Below are 21,823 nucleotides of genomic sequence, written 5' to 3' on the forward strand. Positions count from 1 at the left end.
AATTAATTTGTTATATAAATAAGGGCCACGATAAGAGATAGAGAATTGAGAGTTTTTTGGTTTTTTTTAGGGTACGATAAATTTACCAGTTGTTTTAGTGTTAAACTTATTAGTAATTGATTTAAAGAAGTTTTTTATGAAACGTAAAGGTACTAATCCCAATTTATATTTTAGCATAAATAGCATATTAGCATTGATATTGATTTGATAGATGTTAAGTGCTTTCATTTCTTTTAATAGACGTTTAGCTTGTGTATGTTTGTTTTTATGATATATATTTCTAGAAGCATGTTTCTGCCGTCGATAAAGAGACATTAATTTCGTTTTGTTTGTGCTTTCTCAAGCAATGTTAGCGTATGAAAGATGGCTATGTATAAATAAAAAGTAAAGAACTTTTAAATTTTTTTGTGATAAAAATGGTCTAGCTTTGAAAAGTAAACCAAGATTTTTAGATATTTTAGTGTTGATGGCCTTTATTTGGGCTGTCAATGAAACATTTTTGTCTATAACCACTCCAAGAAATTTAACTGTTTGGGTTCTTTCAATATGCCATTTTTTTGTTGAAATGTCATTTTTTTGTTGCTTTGAATGAAATAAAATATATTTAGTTTTTTTTTACGTTTATTGATAGCTTGTTAGCACTGAACCATGTTTCAGTTGTTGAAGCTCAAGGTTGACTTTGTCAAAAAGGTCATCGATAGAAGAAGATGAATAAAATAGATTTGTATCATCTGCGAACATAATGCAATCAAGATTTGTAGCTTTAGGAAGGTCTTTAATCTATATAAGAAACAACAATGGGGCAAGAATTGATCCCTGTGGAACCCCACATTTTATTTTTAATAGCTTTGAATTAGAAATATCGTTAATTATAACACATTGTTGTCTACTATTTAAATAACTGGTGAACCATTTAATAGTTTTGTTTTTTATACCATAATTTTTCTTTTTTACTATCAGTATTTTATGCTTGACCGTATCGAAAGTTTTTGTAAGGTCAATAAAGACTGCCAATACAAACTATCTTTAATCAAAAGATGAGCTAATGTTGTTCATGAGGTCTACGATTGCATGTTCCGTTGAATGATTCGTAAGAAAACCGTACTGATATTCCTTTAAAATTTTGTTTTCTGTTAGATATTTCTACAGTCTATTGTAAATTATTTGTTCAAGAAGCTTGAAGAATACTGGAAGAATTGAGATGTAATTGGTTAGTGATGCCGTGTCTCCAGTTATAAATATTGGTAAAATTTTCGCTATCTTAAATTTTTCAGGAACAACTCCAGTTCGATTTGATGAGTTAAAAATATTAAAAAGAGGATCTTTTATAAAGGGTAAGATATCTATCACTATATTGCTGGAAATATCATCAATGCCTGGAGCTTTGTTTTTTTTTTAGTGATTTTTTTGCTTCTTTGAACTCCTCTAACTTTAGATCATTTTCAGGATGTAAGCTAGTATGGTCAGTAAAATACTTAGTAAATGATTTGTTTGAATTGTTTTTTTGTGATGCTAGGTTTGGGCCAACATTTACAAAAAAATTAATAAATTCCATTTACTTTGATTCTGAAGGGTAAAGTTTCTGATTTTAATTTACTTTTACCAATAATTTCGTTCAAAATGTCCCATGTTTTTTTAATACTATCACTATGGTTTTGTAATTGATTAGAGAAATACAACTTTTTTGATTTTTTTTTAATTTTTTTCAAAAAGATTTTTGTATTATTTATAGATCATGAGATTTTTTTGATTCCTATTTTTTAAATACTTGTTGTATAACTTTGTTTTTTCTCAGAAGATTTTTTTATTCCTTTTGTAATCCATGGACATTTTAAATATTTAATTTTTATTTCTTTGTCTGTAAGCGGAAAGTGCTTATTGTATTGATCAAAAAAAATATTTATAAATGTGTTATAGGCAGTATTTGTAAGCCCTTGGTTGCATTGAACATAAACAGTAGTCCAATTTGTTTTCGATAGAGATTCTTTAAATTTGCAAAGAGAAAACTTGTTAATTTGTCTTTTATATATCTTAATTTTTGCATTGTTTAATGAGATTAAGTATTGTGCAAGTAAAAAAAAATTGGGAAGTAATCTGATATGTCTATTGAAAAAATTCCTGTTTATTAGATTCATCTAGAAATGAGTTTGTTAGTATATTATCTATGGCAGTAATTGAAGTTGAAGTGACTCGTGTGGGTTTATTTATTAATGGGAGTATACCGTGATGAAATAGTTTATCAAAGAAGGTTTTAGTATCGGCGCATTCTTTGTATTTTAAACAGTCAATGTTCAAGTCTCCCATACAAAATAATTTATTTTTTCACTGTTGGTTTTAATAAAAATTTGATTCAAATAGTTAGAATTTAATAAAATTGCTGTCTGGTGGTCTGTAGCAAGTAGTTACTAGAATCTTTTGGTTTTTGTGAGTAATTGTTTCAACTGTAAGAGCCTCACAGTCTGCATCAGAAAATGAAAGGTCATTTCTAATCTTTTTTTCTAAATCATCCGAATATACACTATAATTCCTCTCTTAAGTATTTTTCTTTCAAAAGAAATTAAATTTCTTTCAAAAGAAATTTTTAATTAGAAATATGAAAATTTGAATTTGTTTGTGAAAATTAGTAAGTACACCATGTTTCAGTAAGACAAATATATGTTGAATAAATAACTACATTCTAAAAGGAAACTTTTTGATTTGTCAATATTTGTGTTAATACTTCTTATGTTTATGTGTATGACCGAAAAATCTTCATTAGATGATTTAAATTGGGTTTTAAAACTATTAATATCAAATATTCTGTATTACAACATTTTTCGTTAAATATTTTTTTATCCGCATGATAAAATTTTTGAGGTAAATATTATTTGTGGTTTTCAAATTATCGGAGTAATGGGTTTCGAAGTCAATTGAATCGAAAGCCATTATGTCAGTTTAATAATTTTTTAATTACAAAAATTGCGGCTTTATAGCTCGCTGATTTCCTTATTTAAGAAACTCTTTAACGAATATTTTGCCATATTTATTAATAGCGTATTTACCTTCTTTGCAAAATCTTTTAACTTCTTCCCATAGCTTGTTTCTTATTTCTAGTGTTTCATTTGCGTAATCTTCGTTGACGAATATCCCTGTACCCTTGAATTTTTTCGCTAGAGTTAAAACTCTATTTTTATTTTGAAAGTCTAACAGTTTAACAATTATTGTTCTTTGAGATTTATCTTTTTTTATTTTCCCAACACGACGAGCTCTTTTAATAGTTATGTTATCCGAGATTCCCAGCTTGTTTCTAAATATATCTCTAAGTTAATTTGCACAATCCTTCCAAGTTTCGTTAGTCAGCTCAGGTAATCAAACATTCCTTAAGTTCTTACGGCGTGAACGATTTTCCAAATCAATAGTTTTTTTTTTTTTAAGTTGCTTATTTCATTGGCCATCAAACTGTTTGAATGTGATAATGCATTTAAAAAGGTTTCTTCCTGAAAGTTGATGCTTTCCTTCATATCACTAACGTCTTTTTCTATCATTACAATCTTTGCTTTGTTTTTATTAAATTCTTTTTCCAGTTTTTATTTAAATTCTTTATCATTGTTTTTAGTTAAATTCTTTATTGTATTTTTAAGAGAATTTTTTTAATTTAAATTCTTTATCGTATTTTCTTACTGGAAATATGTCTGATTATTACGAGTTCCTAGAACGTATGTAAATTGTAGTATATTTTATACTATTTTTATTTTTTTATTTTTACGTTTATCTACTTGTAACATTACGAGATGGGGATCATTAAGGCAGTTAGCTTGTTGACGAAAACAACTAAAATACTAAATATTTTAACAAATGTTGATTCATATATATGTATATATAAATATATATATATATATATATATATATATATATATATATATATATATATATATATATATGTATATATGTATATATATATATATATAAATATGTATATATATATATTTATATATATATATATATGTATATATATATATATATATATATATATATATATATATATATATATATATATATATATATATATATATATATATATATATATATATATATATATATATATATATATATAGTGAAAACTAAATAATTAATAATATATAATTCAATCACATAACTTAAAGTTTCACGCAATAGCGATCATCAGATGTAACAACAAGGTTGTTAATATTAATAATTATTTAGTTTTCACTACATAATTTGCTCTACTAATTATATAACACGCTGTATTGAGCACTCTTACTGGAAATATTAATATATATAAATATTAATATATATATACATATATATATATATATAAATAAAAATAAAATAAAATAGTCATGTGATTGAAAATACAACATATTGAATAAACAAAGGTATATATTTTCTTTATTTAGTCTTAAATTATGAACAGATAAATATATAAACATCTAGTTCTTAATATTAAATAACATAAGCATTTATAGTGTTGATCAAAGAAAAAGAATTAAACAAGTTTGATAATTTATTCGAAAAATAATTAACTTTTTGTAAAGATATCAACAAATTGGAAATTTTATTAAAATAGAATATATACATATTTGGCTTGAGAAAATATTTTATGTAGTAGGAAATATATATAATATCTTTTTAGGAATAGTCCAAAACAGTATGATAAATTTGAAAACACTCGTCAGGATGCAACCCGGGTTGTGATGGACAAAAATTACAAACAAAAACAGTTTTCAAGGGATGCCCTTTGGCGGTCAGTTTGCACTTTGCTTAACAAACATGACATCTTTTAAGGTGCCTATCAATATTGCATCCCTTGCTTGGTAGAAACATTGAAGGAAAACGTCTGGCAGTAAGTCCATCAAAATCTTCTCCAACAACAAGACAAGGGTTGTGAGGGATCTCAAGGGTTAGTGAATATATCAACTTTATGTTACTCAGCAAAAAATCCCAGTATGAAATGTGCCTGCCAGTACTATTTGTATAAATCTTTTTTGAGTTTAAAGCACATTGAAGAATTAGACGAAAAGCTAATTTTTTGTACCATTTATAGGATTTTTGAAGAGCCTGAATTCCATATAATTGTTGGTCTACCCGGTGAACACCGCCCATATGTGTATTGTCTGAGTTGACCATTGATGGTTTGAGTATAATGTTACCATCTTTTTTACATTTTCCTGTTTCCTCAATTGATTGTGATATGCTGACACCATGTAAACAACTATTAGTTCGTTACCTGATTTGTCTTTAGTTGCACGATATTTGCAGGCTAACATTTTATTGTCTTCGCTGTGAGTTTTTTAAAAAACAGCAGTCGTTTTTGCAAGTTGATCATTTAGGATCTCTTTTCTGTTGAGTTTTTTGTTTGCGTGAATAGTTCCACAAATATGAGCCTTTTTGTACCAGAGGAAGCTGGCAAGAGAAGGGCTTGTATGGTAATTATCAGTAAAAACTATATGACCTTTATTTAGAAATGGTCCCATTAGCTTTATTGCTATACGTTGGCTTGAAGGCATTGTAGAATTTTTATCATCATTATACATCCAAGTACCACAGTAACCCAGGAAATCAAGTGTTATACCATCAGCTGTTGTCAACTCATATACCTTTATTCCAAATTGTGTTCTTTTTGTTTTTATATATTGACAAAAATGCAATCTGATTTTTAAAAGAGTAAGGGATTCATCGACACTCAAGTGTTATTCCGGAATATAAACTTTTCGATAACGCTCTCTGATCATATTGAGGAATGGTCTGACATTATGCAATCGATCTCTATTAGGATCATTAAGAATAATGATCCTAATAGAGATCAATTGCATAAGGTCAGACCATTCCCCAATATGATCAGAGAGCGTTATTGAAAAGTTTTTATGACTGGGATCATTTTGTTATTGAAATGAAGAAATTTGAGGATAGCTTTAAAACAGTCTTGAGACATGGTTTCAAAAAGATTGGTGTCCAATAAAGATCATTGGTGAAGCAATACATGTTCGAATTTGATTTATGTACAATACCCATTAATATAGTTAGTCCAAAATAGGTTATCATTTTAACTACTGTAACAGCTTTCCAATTCTTAAGGTAAGAATTATTGGCCATTTCAGGGTGTTTGCTCAAAAAATCTTTGCAGTATTGGTTACTTTCAGAAATTATATGTTCTAAAATAGAATTGGCTACGTAAACTTAAAAAAATTTCAAGAGCACTGTCTCCATCTATTCTAACATTAAGACCTTCAGTGGAAAAGAACGGAAAAGTATAAACATTACGATCAATGAACTAATGATGTGATTGACCACCATAAACATGAGGAAACCTATCCCTAAATTGGCCTCGTTTAGGTTGTATTTTATAACAAGCACCTCTATCTACAATAGCAACATGATCAAAAGAATGTTAACCACTTACATTTCTACTTCCACCTCTGGTTCTCACACGCTTCTCGGGCTGTGACACATTATTAGTAAGTTGTTAAGTTTCATAACATTCTTTTTCACTATCAGATTCTATACTTATATCACTAGATGATTCCTCATGAATTTTTTTTTTTAAGTTTCATATTTTATAATCAAATCATTCTTTGCTCTCTTCCAGATAAAGAAATATCATTGCAGAAATTTTGATTTTTAGGAGTAATTGCGGCGGATGGTGAAGGTAAAACTAAATTTTGAACTGGTAAATCTTCAACAAGTAGTTCTTCATTTTCATAATCTAAAATACTTTCAGAATCACTAGAGTTATCAAGATCAATATCTATATCGTTATCTACATCACTATCATCAAACAAAATATCAAGGATCTCATTCAAATTTGTATAGCTTCTTCGCTTTTTAGTCATTTTTCAAAATTAATTTTTGATCGATCTATAAACTCAAATGACAATCGGTTTGAAGTATCAAATTTAGAAATAATTCTTATTTAAGATATATATTTAAAGTTTTCTCAAACCATTATGGATGTTCAGGAAAATTTAAAATTATTGATGGACCGCTAGGCAGTTGACACGCCATTTAGAAACAGATTTTATGGACTGTGGTGCAGGTCACGCGTCAGGAAAGTGTTAAACCCGAGAAAAGTTGAATTTAATGTAGTGCCAACGTAAAATAATATAACGTTGAATAAACTTAAAACAAAACGTTTGAACCACGTAAAATACGATGATGTGCCAACGTAAGCTGCAATATTGAATCAACGTAAAATATCACGCATTTCCCGCCCAAAATACAACGTAGGGCCCACTTTTTTTTTAATAATTGATGACAAAATGATATAAAAACAACGTTGGCGATCGATGTTGGGTAGTTAGCATGTGCCTTATTTCTCTAATTGTTTTAGAGACTTTATACTGTACTTGCTTTAGAATAGCAAGTACAGAATGTCTTTTTCCTGCATAGGGACCATATCTGAAAAGAAAATTCTAACTAAGTTCCTATATTGGTTTTGAAGAGTAATTTCAACAAAAGTCAACAGCTTCTAAATACTTTTTAAGTCTGTTAAGTTTACTGTTGGCTCTTGCTGCTGCTGATTCGACTTGATAGCTTACTTTAAGACCATCTGATAAAAGTACTCTATGATCACGTTTGCGATTAGTGACATTCAGTTGATTTCTGTTTCCACTCAAATCAATCATAGAATAATTTTTAATAGATTTTGGAGTCACCACGCCGAACGTGAATTAATTCACACTCATCAAAGTTGAGAGGCGTGTTCCGTTTATGCGATCAATCTGCTAAGTTCTCTATCTGAATTTGGACGGTTATTTAACTTGAAAACTTAAAGGGGATAACACATAACAAAAGTTGTCTTTCTTAGTCCTTAATTTTTACAGTAAAAATATTGTCTTAAAAAAAATAAAACAAAATTTTACAATCGACGCTCAGCACAACCAATGATATATTAAGAGCGCAATTGTTTTTTTTTTTCTTTAGTTCTTGAATTTTTTTGCGCTTAAAAGCAAATACATATCTTTCTACTGATTACCTTCAGTTGCGATTTTGTTAATGGCCTGATTAACTAACAGGCAACTCTTCAAAGTTTTAAGAGCTATTTTTCTGTTAACTGTTAAAGATCAATCACTTTTAACCGAGCTTAAATTATTAATTAAAGATGATGGTACTAATCCAACACATATTTTCCATAATTGAATTTTAATAACCATTTGATACTCTTAATCTAACAATAACAGATTCCATTTTTTTAAACTGGTCTTGTGTGTACCTTCTTGGGACTAGTAATCCGTAGAGCTTTCTTTTGTTAACATTTGAGTTGCATAACTTATTTTGATTTACTGTTTTCTCAAATTTCAACACCATACATTATATGGCTTCTAATTAAAGCATTGTGTAAAACAACTTCCGTTTATTAGGCAATAGATTATTGAAAGTAAAAGCACCTAACTACTTATTGAAAATAAGTAGTTAGATGCTTTTACTTATCTTATTTTGATATTTGTACTATATGGTGATGCTATTTCATTTTGTTATCCCAAAAAATAGCAAGAATGACAACACATTTTATTTTTATAAATTTCTCCACATTCGGTATCCTTAAGTCCTTATAACGTTATTTCTATTTTTTTTTTCAGGATGAAGTGATAGTCCATTCGCAAAAAACCAATTACAAATTAAATTTTTCTAATTCCCAGCAACATATTTTCTGTAACTGATTAATAGAGTCAGTCTTTGCACATGCTGTTGTATCATCAGCAAAACACACACACACACACACACACACACACACGGTATATATATGTATATATATGTACATATATATACATATATATACCGGATTTCGCACACACTTAAAACAGCTATGATAATCAACTAAAACAATCGTGATTTTCAATTAAAGCATTTAACGCATGTGCAATTCCAACATTCCACATTACTAAAAAAAAAAATGCTATATTAATGTAATTGTTTGTTTAATAACATATAAATTTATTTTTGACAATGTTATATTAATTTATTTTATTTCAATGGAATTTATTTTAATTTTAAATGGATGTCATATTCGTTTTAAATGGATAGAAAACCCAGTATATGCGTGTACACCTAACTTAGAAAAGATACTGAGAGGTTTAAATGATATGAGAAACTTGACGTCAAGAGATGCGTGTTTTTAAAAAAAAAAGGAATAGGTAGATTTTGTCATAGCAAATATATGAGCAACGAGATTTAAAAAGGAAAAGAAGATAAAACGTCCAAAGGAGGGATTCGAACTGCAGACTTTTCGTGTATGAAGAAATGCCAAGTTTTCAATCCATTTTAACTATTTATGAAATGCATTTTTTTATCCAAATATTTATGACATCGATTTGTTAAATATTTATCCAAATATTTATGACATCCATATTTATGAATAAAATAAATTCCAATAAGTTATAATAAATTAATACAATGTAAACAAAAATAAATTTGTATAATATTAGATAAACAAAATATAAATAAAACCTATTTTTTTCAAATAATATAGAATAGTTAGATTGCGCATGCATTAATAGTTTTAATTGGAAACCACAATTGTTTTAATTGATTATCACGGATGTTTAAAATTAACTTTATGGTTGTTCTAAATGAAAATCATGGTTGTTTTAAACGGATGTAATTTTGTTTTAAATGGATGCAAAACTCGGTGTATATTAGGGTTAAAAAAAAATAATTTTTTTGATACAAACTTATAATTCTTCCTGATTTTTTTATTACTTATGAGAAAATTAAAAAAATGAGACTAAGATAAGCAAAGATGGATAAGAATAACCCCTGGCAGCAATTTTTGCCCAAGTTATGCAAGTTTTCAGAATTTGCCACATTAGACGTTTTTTATTTTAAGTAATAGTTTTGTAGTACTTTTCCTTTTAAATGCTTCTTTCTAGCCTGTTAAAATGTTATTTTAAAGAAGGTTTCGAATTAAACAATTGCATTTACAACATAAATTAAAATAAGTAGATCCAAAACTGTACTAAATGGTGTTATAATATTTCTTGATGTTAAATGTTGGCATTTTCTTTCTTGATTTTTCAAACCGAAGCAAAAAAAGTTGAACCATCTTTACCCAACGTTCTACAGCTTCCGTGTAGCACAATATTTTTTCCAAAAGGTCACTAAGTTGAATGTAACCCTCTTTTCATTTTTCCAATTGCTCATCAGTGAGCTTTATTGTTAGTGGTGGTTCTGCCCGCTTTGAGTTACTCCAATTAATCAAGACGTAATCTATGGCATAGGATTGAGAGTAAGAACTTTGAACTGCCACACACTTCCCGCTAAAAAATGAGGCGTTGATTTGATGTTGATTCAATGTTTCTCGTCAACATTGATTCCATATTGATTTTTTTTCCAAAATGTTAGCCACTTATCAACGTTGATTTGGTGTTTACAAAAAACGTTGATCGAATGTTGTTTTTCAACGTTTAATCAACAAACATTTTTTCTGGTGATTCAACACTGATTTTCATAATAGTCGACGGCATTTTGATATCGCTTTTTGATGCATATATCAAAAAAATATATATCAAATATTTACGAAATACATATATGTTTATATATTTATATATAAACATATATATATTTCGTTAATAGTTTATATATATTTTTTTTATATATATAAACATATAAACATATAAACATATATATTTATGTATGTTTATAAATTTATATATATATATATATATATATATATATATATATATATATATATATATTTAAACAACTTTAAAATGTATTCTACAAAATAGAGTGCTCAATGTTCTTAGAAGAACAGAGCAATTATAAATTAGTAGGAAATCACTAAACAAATTTTTTTTTTCAATTAACACAGTGTTTCATCAATAAAAAGACTCATCAGAAATGCTGTCATCAATAAAAAAAACTCATTATTTCTGATGATTCTTTTTATTGATGAAACACTGTGTTAATTGAAAAAAATTTTTGTTAAGTGATTATCTAATAATTGATATATATATATATATATATATATATATATATATATATATATATATATATATATATATATATTATGAATGTATAAATGTACATATATAAAATATTTATATATAAAATTTATGCATATTGCTCATATCTTAATTTGTTTTGTAAAAAACAGGCTGTAAATAAAGGATTTAGCAAAAAATTTATTGATAGAGCAATTCAAAGCTAAATCAAAAGAATAATGAAATAAAGTAGGCACTGCGTTAAGTAAGAAAGTTTTTTATTGAATTTAACACAAAATTTACATTTTCAAACAATTTATTTAGCGTTTGCAGCATTGTTCATTTTTAAAACTTTTTGATTGAGTCGTGTTCCTGATTGTCTTAAAAATTTCGAAATGCCTGATCAACATTCGCAAATTTTTGCATCATGACGCTGTCGTGTAATCGCATCTAAATCAAAAATTCAAATCAAATTAAAAAAAAATCAAACTGCAGAAATTATAGCAAATAGTTACATAAATGACTTACTAGGGCAAACAAAATATATTTCCTGTAAAAAAAAAAATCTGAAAAAATGCATAAAACCATTCTAACCCACTATCATATGATACAGGGTGTATGTTTTAAAATTTATCTTCAATGAACCACCAGAGACATTAAAACAGGCCCCAGCATCCTCGCTCATCAACAACTTTCCAAAAGCAAAAGCCAATTTATATGGAGTATTACCTCCACAACGACTTAGAGAACTCATCTATTATTACAAAAATAAAAATTACTTAAGGGTCAGAATACATATTATGTTCATTCTATATGAATGAAATTTATATTAATTTTCATTAAATATTAATTTTAATTTCAATACATGGATTTTTAAAATTGACTCTTGAATCACTTTTCTGATTTGATTCAAAATTTTGAAAATTTGTGGGGGTCTTATGCAATCCTTGATATTAAAATAAAAAGCAACAGTAGTACCTTTTAATCTATTTTTGCCATCAAACTCAATGCAACGTTTTGAAAGTCTTAAAAAAAAATGTAGTAAAATAAATAATATTATTATTATTTATGTAAAATATTTTGTAAAAAATTAACCATGAAAAATTACCTAAACGGAAAAAATAAATAAAACTTTGATTAACACATTGAAATGTACATTCTTAAAAATTTTATTTACCCTGGCAAGACAAATGTCTTAAATTTTTAGAGCCATTTTCTACCTAGGTATAGATAAATTGTACCTACAAAAATTAAACAAAATTTTTAAACATTATATAGTGATTTTTATTTAAACTTGTCAACAAACATATATTTATAAAATATTTGTCAACAAAAGTATATTCTATAACATATAGTTCTGATTTCTATTAATTTTTTTACTGCACACGCACACAGATTTTAATTAGAACAAAAGCAACATTAGGACTTTTTTTTTACCAATATATTTGAAGACATTATCATTTTCCCTTGAGATAGATTAGTTTCTTTCGAGAAATCAATGTTATTTTCAGCAACTGAAAAGCTTGGTATTTCACTGTGTAAATGGGGAGTTGATATTGATTTAAAAACATTTATAATTCAGTAAAAAAATAAGCATGTTTATTTTAACAAACCATTATGTTACTTTTACAAAAATAGTTAACCTGCTATATTTAGAATCACGGTAGATGTTCTTTGGCTATTTGAGCTATCAAAATAATATCTTCTGTATAGTTCTTCATCACCAACCACAACATCTTCATCACTTTCAGAGAATGTCATTGCTGTCTTTCTCCTTTAATATAAACTTTACTTTTTAAACAAAAAAAGTGCATGATTTGTGTAATTCTTTATTGGAAAATTATTTATATATTTAAAACTAATTTTAGTAAAATTTACTTTTGCTTTGTCCCTTTTTTCTCTTCGGTGTCAGTTTCAATATTTAAAGTATCTGCTGTTTTCTCTAAGCGTGACTGAGCTTTTTCATAAAAATTTACACACAAATCTATGTACCTAAAATCATTTATCAATATCTAATAAAATGAGAGAATGGGGTGCAGTTGGTGCACCGCATAAAAATTAATGAATTTTAATGAAAAACCCATGAAAATTAATGAATTTTTTAGTTTTTAAAAAACACTAAAAGTTTAAAAAAAAAAAACTAAAAACATTGTTAAAAAAACTTTTTTTTATAAAGACTCCAAAATAAAAATGTTTTTGTCAACAATTAAAAAAATTGTTAAGAATCTTCTTTAAACATTCTAATGACATTCAGAACATATAATTTAAACAAATGCCCGTTGGAATATTGGATTTAAAATAAGTGATATTAAATGAGAGAATAGTCATATTGTAAAGGGGGCCCAAAATAAATTTGCACCAGCACATGTTTATTCTCTCCAGTGCCCTGGTCAAAACATACAGTTCAGTATCTAATTCAATTTTTTTACATTTTTTTATAGTAATATGGAAACCTGTAGTGTATAAAATCCTAGCTGGGTATATCTTGCAATCAGAGGTTGGTGCCTGCAAGGTTGTGACAGCTTTACGAATCGCAGCGGATATTTTAAATAAATTCCAGAAGCGTTTTCCCATCATTTTTCATCCAACTTTTAGTAATCACTACCACTACTTTAATTTTTCCATTTAAAAATTCAACAATGGCAAATGACATTTCAATATTCTGGTGCAATTTAATTCTAAACAATCTTATATAAGTTACAAAATAAAATTAAAAATACATTAGAGATTAAAAACAATGAACTTTGTAAAACGCTTTTTATATTTATTAATGTAAAACACTAGCGTAAATATTTTATTATTTCTATAAACATACCAGCTATTTGTTTCACACAAAAAATTTATAAATTAAAATGCATTAAACTCACTTTAAAATTATTCAATGAACTATATATTTGACAAATTTATAACAAATTTTACATAATGACACATGCACAGACATTCTTTAAAAATTGATGGTCTGCAAGTATAATCAAAATTTGTGTTTTAATTCAAGAAATCAGTGATCATAAGCAATATCACAATGTCTAAGCAGAAAAAAAAAGCATAACCACCTTTTTGAAGAGGTATCATCAAGCCTTTTTTCAAAAGTTCTTTTTTCAGAAAAAATGTTTTTAGGTTGGCTAATGAATTTACATAACAAATGTCTAAATAAGATGTTTCAAAACAATCAGGAAAAAACTTTCGAACTGAATAACGATTTAGAGTGTTGCATTTTGCAAGATCTACCAAAACCTCTTCTACTAAAATAAACCCTTTGTCTTGAATGAAATAAACTCTGTCTCGTAGATTTGATGTGATCTTTTTATTTACCACTTGGACAGAAATTTCTTTACCATTCCTTTCTCTGAGAAAAATATCCAACTTTTTTCTCTCATCTAGTTGATTCACTTTTTGGGCAACAGTCTGATGTGATTTTTCGCACCATTTTTTTAATTCAACCCAAAAAGTTTTCAAAAGGAAAAGCTGATAGATGATCAAGACTCTCCCCAAAGTTAACACAATCATCAGCTAAATGAATCATGCTATGAACATTGTATGTTACCAAGATCTCCCCATACAAAATTTGCACTTCTCTAGTTAAACCATATAAGCAACTATTTAGCAAATGCAACAATTCATTTTTCACCATTTTATCAGAAAGCAGTGTGTGCATAGCAATTGAAAGAGAAATAAAAAAAAGTCATAGTTAGTTTTATTTATTTTTCCTTTTTGAAACAACAGGTCCAGCATAAAGCAGAAAGAATCAAAACTCTGTTGCTTTTCACTTCTCAAGTTCATTTAAAGAGTGTGGTCTACATTGAAAATTGGATGGTGTATAACTTCGTAAATTTATGAGTTCATTTGAAATACTGTCTTTAACAGATTGACTTATTCAAATACATCGGGGACCTTTACACCAGTTTATTAGAAGTTTTTTTAATTACCCCAAGACATATAAGGTGCATATAGTCCAATGAGAATCCAGTTACCATTGGGAAATTTAACTGAACAAGCGGAGAAAGACTCTTGTCAAGTTGGTGACCTTCTTCTTTATACAAACTATTTTTAAAAGCCATGTCAGTGCGAAGTTTAATAGTCACATGCAGCTATTTATACCCATTATTTTGAAATTTTTTCATTTCAAGATTAAAATCTTCAAAGTACTCAACAGCATATGGTCCTTTTCTGTTTATAGTAAATAGTATAGGCCAAATGGAAGTCTTTTTACTATTGTACATAGGTGCACCATCAATACTTACAATTAGATCAAGCTTTTCCTTATTTCCAACTGTTGATATATATAATCAATTGCACTTTCAACTCTAAGATATATATAATCGCCTCCACTGACATATAAAACATTACCTTTTTGAAGAGATTTTTGTAATGTCTGCCTGCATTTTGGTATAGATGGAGTAAATTTATTTAAGTGAAATAAAAGTGCATTTAAAGCATCATATTTTATACAGTATTTTAATGACCACTCATATAAAAAAATTTTTGTTAAAGTTAGAGTATCAACACTACTGTATAAACTGTTTTCAACTGCAATGTCGTCAACATCACCATAATAAGATTCAACTTTACTTAAACAAAATTTATTTTCAGGCAAAGTGATTGAAATCATAAATATACCGCTGTGCACATCTTCAGAAACTTCAAAAATCTTTTGAATGTCTAAATCTAGATGAAAGCAATTCCATCTACCAACAATATTGCACTCTTCAAGAAGATATTTTATTCTTTTTTCAGTATCTCGTTTTTCTTTTATAAATTCTCTCATGTATAGGCTTCTGTCACATTTAGGCATTATTATTTTTATTTTATTACATCACAAAAGAAAAAAAAATTAAGGAATTATTATTCTTATGCAGAAAAAACCAATTTAAATTGCATTTTGTACTAATAGTACAAAATGCAATTTAAATTGGTATATAAGTATATAAGTAATATAAATTAATAGTAATAAAAAGTAATTAAAAGTAATAAAAAGTAATTAAAAGTAATAAAAACTAATGGTATATAATATATAAGTAATATAAATTGGTAAATATAGTACTACTATATGATTTAAGTTTGCAGTCAGAATTTATTAGGCAAATACTTGCAGTCGTAAATATTACTAATTGGCTATGATAATAGCAATGTTATTATAATAAGCATTAATAAGCCAAATTGCTGCCAAGTTGTGACTTTTTCATTTTAAATTGTTAAAATTTTTATATTAAGATATTCTATTATCCTCAAATAGTTAAAGAACTACCCTAATTTCATTAGGATAATCATTATTCAAGAACTGAAAATATAATTACTTAACAAAATATATGTTTTTCAATAAAGTTTATATTCATTTCATAGGTTTTATCCATCCATTTATTCTATACATCTATAAAGGTTTTATTTAATTACGGTACCGTAATATAATTAAAATTTGAACAAACGTTTTATTACCACCAAAAATAACAAAAAAATCCCAGCAGAACATGCTGTTTGCTCAGCAAATTGTTGTTAGAAAACAGCTCAATAAATTTGTTTTGTGTCAACAGTAAATCAACGAACGCTCAGTGTTTGTAAATAAACGTTGATTTGCTGTTGATAACATTGCCTCTGCTACAACATCTATTTATAGTTGATCGCCGTTGATCGCTACGCAAAATCAACGTTGATCAACATCAAATCAACGCTTCATTTTTTAGAGGGTTGTTTGATTAGCTTTCGTAATTAATTCTTCTATAGCGCTCTGTATACGCCTGTATACATTTACTTCTCGAATTTATGGCTACTCATATAACATCATTGTTAAAACAGTATTTTCTTGGTAACTTGGTGCATTTGTTTGAATAACTTGTCTACTACATTTCATAAAGCTACTGGCTGATACCATGATGTGACTATTGCATAGATGCTTAAAGTATAACTGACTCCTTTTTGATGATAAACCACATATGGGCCTAAACAAGCACAGTTTCTCTTTACTAAGAAAATTTAATGGTGGATCGTGGCAGAAACATTTGATCTGAGGACCCTGTTGGTAATGGTGAAACATCTAGAATAAGGCAGTTTTTCAGTGCAAAATCGGCAAAAAAAGGTCCACTTAGTACAGTTTCTAAAAGACAATGCTGATCTGTTATGAGCATTTTTCAGTTCACTCTCTACCATTTCTACATTATATTTTATATATTACTCAGACATTTTTCAAGTTGTGTATACTTTTAAACTGTATATCTGTATGTGTTTATATACATTTCAATGCAAAAGCGGATTTAAATTCCGTCAAGCGCTGCAAGTAACAAGTGAAACAATAAATATAATTACTAGTATTATGGCCTCTAATACCCGCCTAATACTAATTGCCAATCTTTATATTTTTTCATATTTAATAGGAAACTAATAACTTATAGGTAACTAATCTCTTACAAATCCACCTTTAAAATTTGTAATTTTCAGTTTTTTTGCTGCTTTTAGCAATTGAAAATTTGTTGGTAGTTTACTTGATAAAAATTTTTTTTCAAGATTAATAATTTTTTTCATTTTAACTATAAAACTTTTTTTCTGTTGCATCTGCTTGTTGCCTGTTGCTTCTGCTTATTCTATTTTATACTAGCAGTAAGCAACCCGTAATACGGGTTATTAGTAATTAAATCATTTATAACAATAAAAACACATTAATAAGTTTTTATATTATCTAAAATAATAAATACGAATTTATCTATAAATAACATTTTAAGTTTGACTCCTATCAGCAATGTCATCAGTTACGTTCTTTTTAAAATCTGTCACAACACAGCATGTGCCATTAATGGAAAGTCAAGAAAAGCCTGCAAATACCTAAAAAAGAATTAAAAAAATTACATTTTTTAATTAAAAAAGTATTATTTGCATTTTATTAATAATATTGCAAAAAATATTAAGAACAAAAAATAGCTATAACAGCTTAGTTCTATCAACACTAAACACAGTAATAAAAGCGCATGGCATAAAATAATTGTAAAAACACATTTCGTGTTTCCATAATAATTATAAATGAAAAGATTATAAAAAGGATAGACAATACAATGTAATAACACCACAACTTAATAAGATATATAAATACTTTTTAAACTAAAGTACCTAAACTTAAAAGATTTTATTTGTTACAATATTTGAACAACCAAGGGACAACTATAGTTACTAATTTGAACAATTATATCATAACACGGCAGGCTCATACGTATTTCTTACCACAATTAATAATGACAATGGTCATTATCAATTGTGGTATTGAGAAATATATAAGAGTTCAGTAATTACATAAGTTTTATTAATTCTCCCTCTCATCTAAGAGAGACAAGGAGAGAAAGAAAGTGTTTTCAAAGCAGAATCTTAAAAAAAGTAAAAAACACAAAATAAATGAAAGCAACTGGCTTTATTATGCTACCAGTAATACTAGGAAATAAATAATAACAACTGGCTTTATTATGTTACCAGTAAACAAAATTATTTCTACTATGATTAAAAGATAAATTCCCTGCATTTCTTAATTAAGTTCCGGCTTCTCTCTAACTCTAGATTAATGATTAATAGAGTAAACTTAACATCATATTAAGTTTACAAAATTAAAACCATGTTTCAACAGTAAGCAAACTTATCAAGTGATGACAAAGGCAACTAAAAAAAATAAGAACATACCCAGACGGCACATCTGGTTTTAATCTCGGAATTAAAACCCGTATAAACACGTGTTTGTTACGATCCAGGCGTAAACCAAAAACACGTGGATTTCACGGGAAGTTTAACTGGAGTTTTACACGTGTTTTCTAAGGTTTCAAACACGAGTTTTTTGATGTTTTAAATACGTGTTTTTGAGGTTTTAAACTCGTGTTTTAAGAGGTTTTAAATTCGTGTTTTTTATAGTTTAAAACGGACTTATGGCATTAAATAAAGTTTCCAAACGGAAACTTTATTTAATGCCTTAAGTTAGTTTAGGCATAAGTTTTCCAAACTTATGCCTGAACTAACAGCTGTTCAGCACGGTTAAATGATAAACCAAAAATACGTAGGTTTTGTTAGACACGTTTATAGCTTTATACATGTAAACCTTTTTTTATATATACTACATTATATTTACGACAATTTTGTTGTTTAATTTTTTTTTTTAAGGTAAATTATTTTACAATAATACTACGAAGAAAAAATAAACAAAGAAATAAAAAACCAAATCATTAAAAATAAGCTAATAAAAGACGGCACATGGTTACCATACATAATATTTAATTTCGATTGATCGCCTCTTCCGTCATTATAAAATCTAAAATCGTATAACAATACGCTTTCGCATTTTTACAAACAATTCCAGTAGCATCGAATGTTCTTTTTAATTTTTCTTAAAAGTTGGGTCTCGAACTTTACTAATTCCTCAATTGAGGTAACCTGTTCAAATTTAATTTCATTTAAATCTTTATCTAAAAACTATTGCAGTAGCCCAAATTTCTTTTTATGTAATGGTGTGACACAATCATTTTACGCTAAAACATGGCATCATCCATGGCAGAGGTTTCGTTTGTCTTATTTTTTGGTCGATCTGTATTGTTAATGGTTTTTGATGATTCGCCTTAATCTATTTTAAAAAAAAACAAGTTTTATAATAAATAACAAAATAAATGATTATCTTAGTCTATTGTTTTGTATTGTATCTAAGTAAATGCACTATAAAAAATGCTGTTTGAAAAAACCAGAGTGATGATTTGATGGAAGAGTAGTATTGCTTTTTTCCTTATTAATCACGTTTGTTTGTGTATGTACATTTAAACGGAATCGACCCTTCATTCTTCTTTTCAAATTGTTTTTTAGAGCCACCTACTTCAACCTAAATAAGAGACGCCCTTAAAGAATTTATGAAACCCATTAAGAAACATAATTCATTAAATATACTATTGTACTTTTTAAATATTATAAACTTTTAAATTAAATGCAAATAATTTATTACTTTGGAAAGACCCAGAAGCCCGAGTATTCACAAGTATTTTAATTAGCATTTGAACCAGGATGTAAATCCTCTTTTAATTGATTTTTGCTTATAAATATAGAAATCTTTAAAGGTTGATTCGAAACCATCTCATTTAGGTTTTGTTGCTTGTTAAAGTGCAAATATCCTGTTTTAAGATAAATTAGACTAATATACACTCAAATATAGGTAATAAATATAAGTTATACATAATATTTAAAAAAACCAAATTCACACATGCCCCCTGTTCATTAATAGTCACCTACCTTAATCAACATTAATATTATTATCTTCATTAAGTTTCTGAAGTCTTCTATAAATATATTGTCTTCATCTAGATTATGTGATAACAGTAAAACTCCTAAAAGATAAAATTTGCAAAAACAAAATTTACCAGAAATATTAGTGTCATTTTAAATTTTTTGAAGTTAAAGATAAATAACTAGAGTTTCAATACAAGTATTTTCATTAACAGTTGTACCACCATTAATATTTTTTCTCATTCTCTTTTTTGTTGAACATGTGAAAAACTTAGTAGTTGACTTTTAGTAGAATTAGTAAGATTATTTTAGTAAACTATAAGTAAGTAGAAGACTTATAGTAGAATCTTTTCAATTTATGTTTTGTTGCTTATTAAAACCCACATATTCTGGTTTAAAAATGTTATATATATATATATATATATATATATATATATATATATATATATATATATATATATATATACATACACACAAACAAAACAAAAAAAGTTCAATATGTGCTAATGCATATCACTAGCCATAGTCTGCTTGATAATAGACCCTTTATCAGCAAAAAAAATATCATTTCTGCAATCATATAGACTATGCAAGAAATTTTCTTGCTGGCTTCGGCTCATGCCATATTTTTTATACTGCTGACTCATTTTTGTATCTTCTAAAACAATTAAAAATTAATTTAACATTTACATAATAATTTTCAAATATAAACAATTGATTTACAGATAAGTAAAGTTACTTACGGACAGTATTTTGCAACAAAGTATTACTAGATTTTGCTGTCAATATTGGTAGAGAAAGTTTATTCGATGAAGCATAGGTAGTATATTGGTGCAGCCTCGCAGCTCGAAGACAAATTTAAACATTCAGGAAATAAATTTCTAGCTAAGGCTGATCGATATTTTTTCATATATTCTTTCTACTATGCTGAACTTGTTCTTTTCATTTTTGTTAAATAATTATTATTATTAGGATATCCTATAGCATTTAGTACACACACATTTATATAAGAACAACACTAGTATTTTTCAAACATATAACAATAATAACAATAGTAATAGTAATAACAATAATACTGTTAACACAAAAAATGTATTTTATGTATATATATATATATATATATATATATATATATATATATATATACATACATATATATATATATATATATATATATATATATTCATCGCAGAAAAAAACACACATATAGATACAAATACACACAAATATACATACGCCGAAATAAACACACTAATGTGTGTATATGTGTATATATTACGTATACATAACATATACATTTATTTATATATATATATATATATATATAGTCTATATATTATGTATGTATGTAACATACATACATAATATATAGACTTATACATACACACATATATACATATGAATACATAAATAAACACATACATATTTTATATATGTATTATACATACATATATAAAATATACACTGTATAAAATATATAGATACACAAGTGTGTATGTATATAGATACACGTGTGTATCTATGTGTTTATATATATATATATATATATATATATATATATATATATATATATATATATATATATATATATATGTATATATATATATATATATATAATATGCGTGTGTGCATATATATATATATATTTATATGTATATGTATATTTAAATATATATATA

General features: G+C 26.9%; 2 long non-coding RNA genes across 3 annotated transcripts; both read right to left on the minus strand.

The window, feature by feature from the left end:
- Positions 1–11,180: 11,180 nt before the first annotated feature.
- On the minus strand, positions 11,181–12,438 carry LOC136086515 (uncharacterized). The gene is made up of 2 exons (XR_010641385.1): positions 11,514–12,438; positions 11,181–11,369 (listed from the first exon to the last, which is right to left on the minus strand). It is a non-coding gene; the product is annotated as an uncharacterized LOC136086515 (long non-coding RNA).
- A 7,119-nt stretch (positions 12,439–19,557) lies between these two features.
- On the minus strand, positions 19,558–21,161 carry LOC136086517 (uncharacterized). 2 transcript variants are annotated; one of them, XR_010641387.1, is made up of 4 exons: positions 20,888–21,161; positions 20,151–20,245; positions 19,867–20,032; positions 19,561–19,746 (listed from the first exon to the last, which is right to left on the minus strand). It is a non-coding gene; the product is annotated as an uncharacterized LOC136086517 (long non-coding RNA). The 2 variants fall into 2 exon arrangements; XR_010641386.1 differs by having other exon boundaries at positions 19,558–20,032.
- Between the last annotated feature and the right edge of the window lie 662 nt (positions 21,162–21,823).

The sequence above is a fragment of the Hydra vulgaris genome, chromosome 10, assembly GCF_038396675.1.
Source record: "Hydra vulgaris chromosome 10, alternate assembly HydraT2T_AEP".
Lineage (NCBI taxonomy): Eukaryota > Metazoa > Cnidaria > Hydrozoa > Anthoathecata > Hydridae > Hydra > Hydra vulgaris.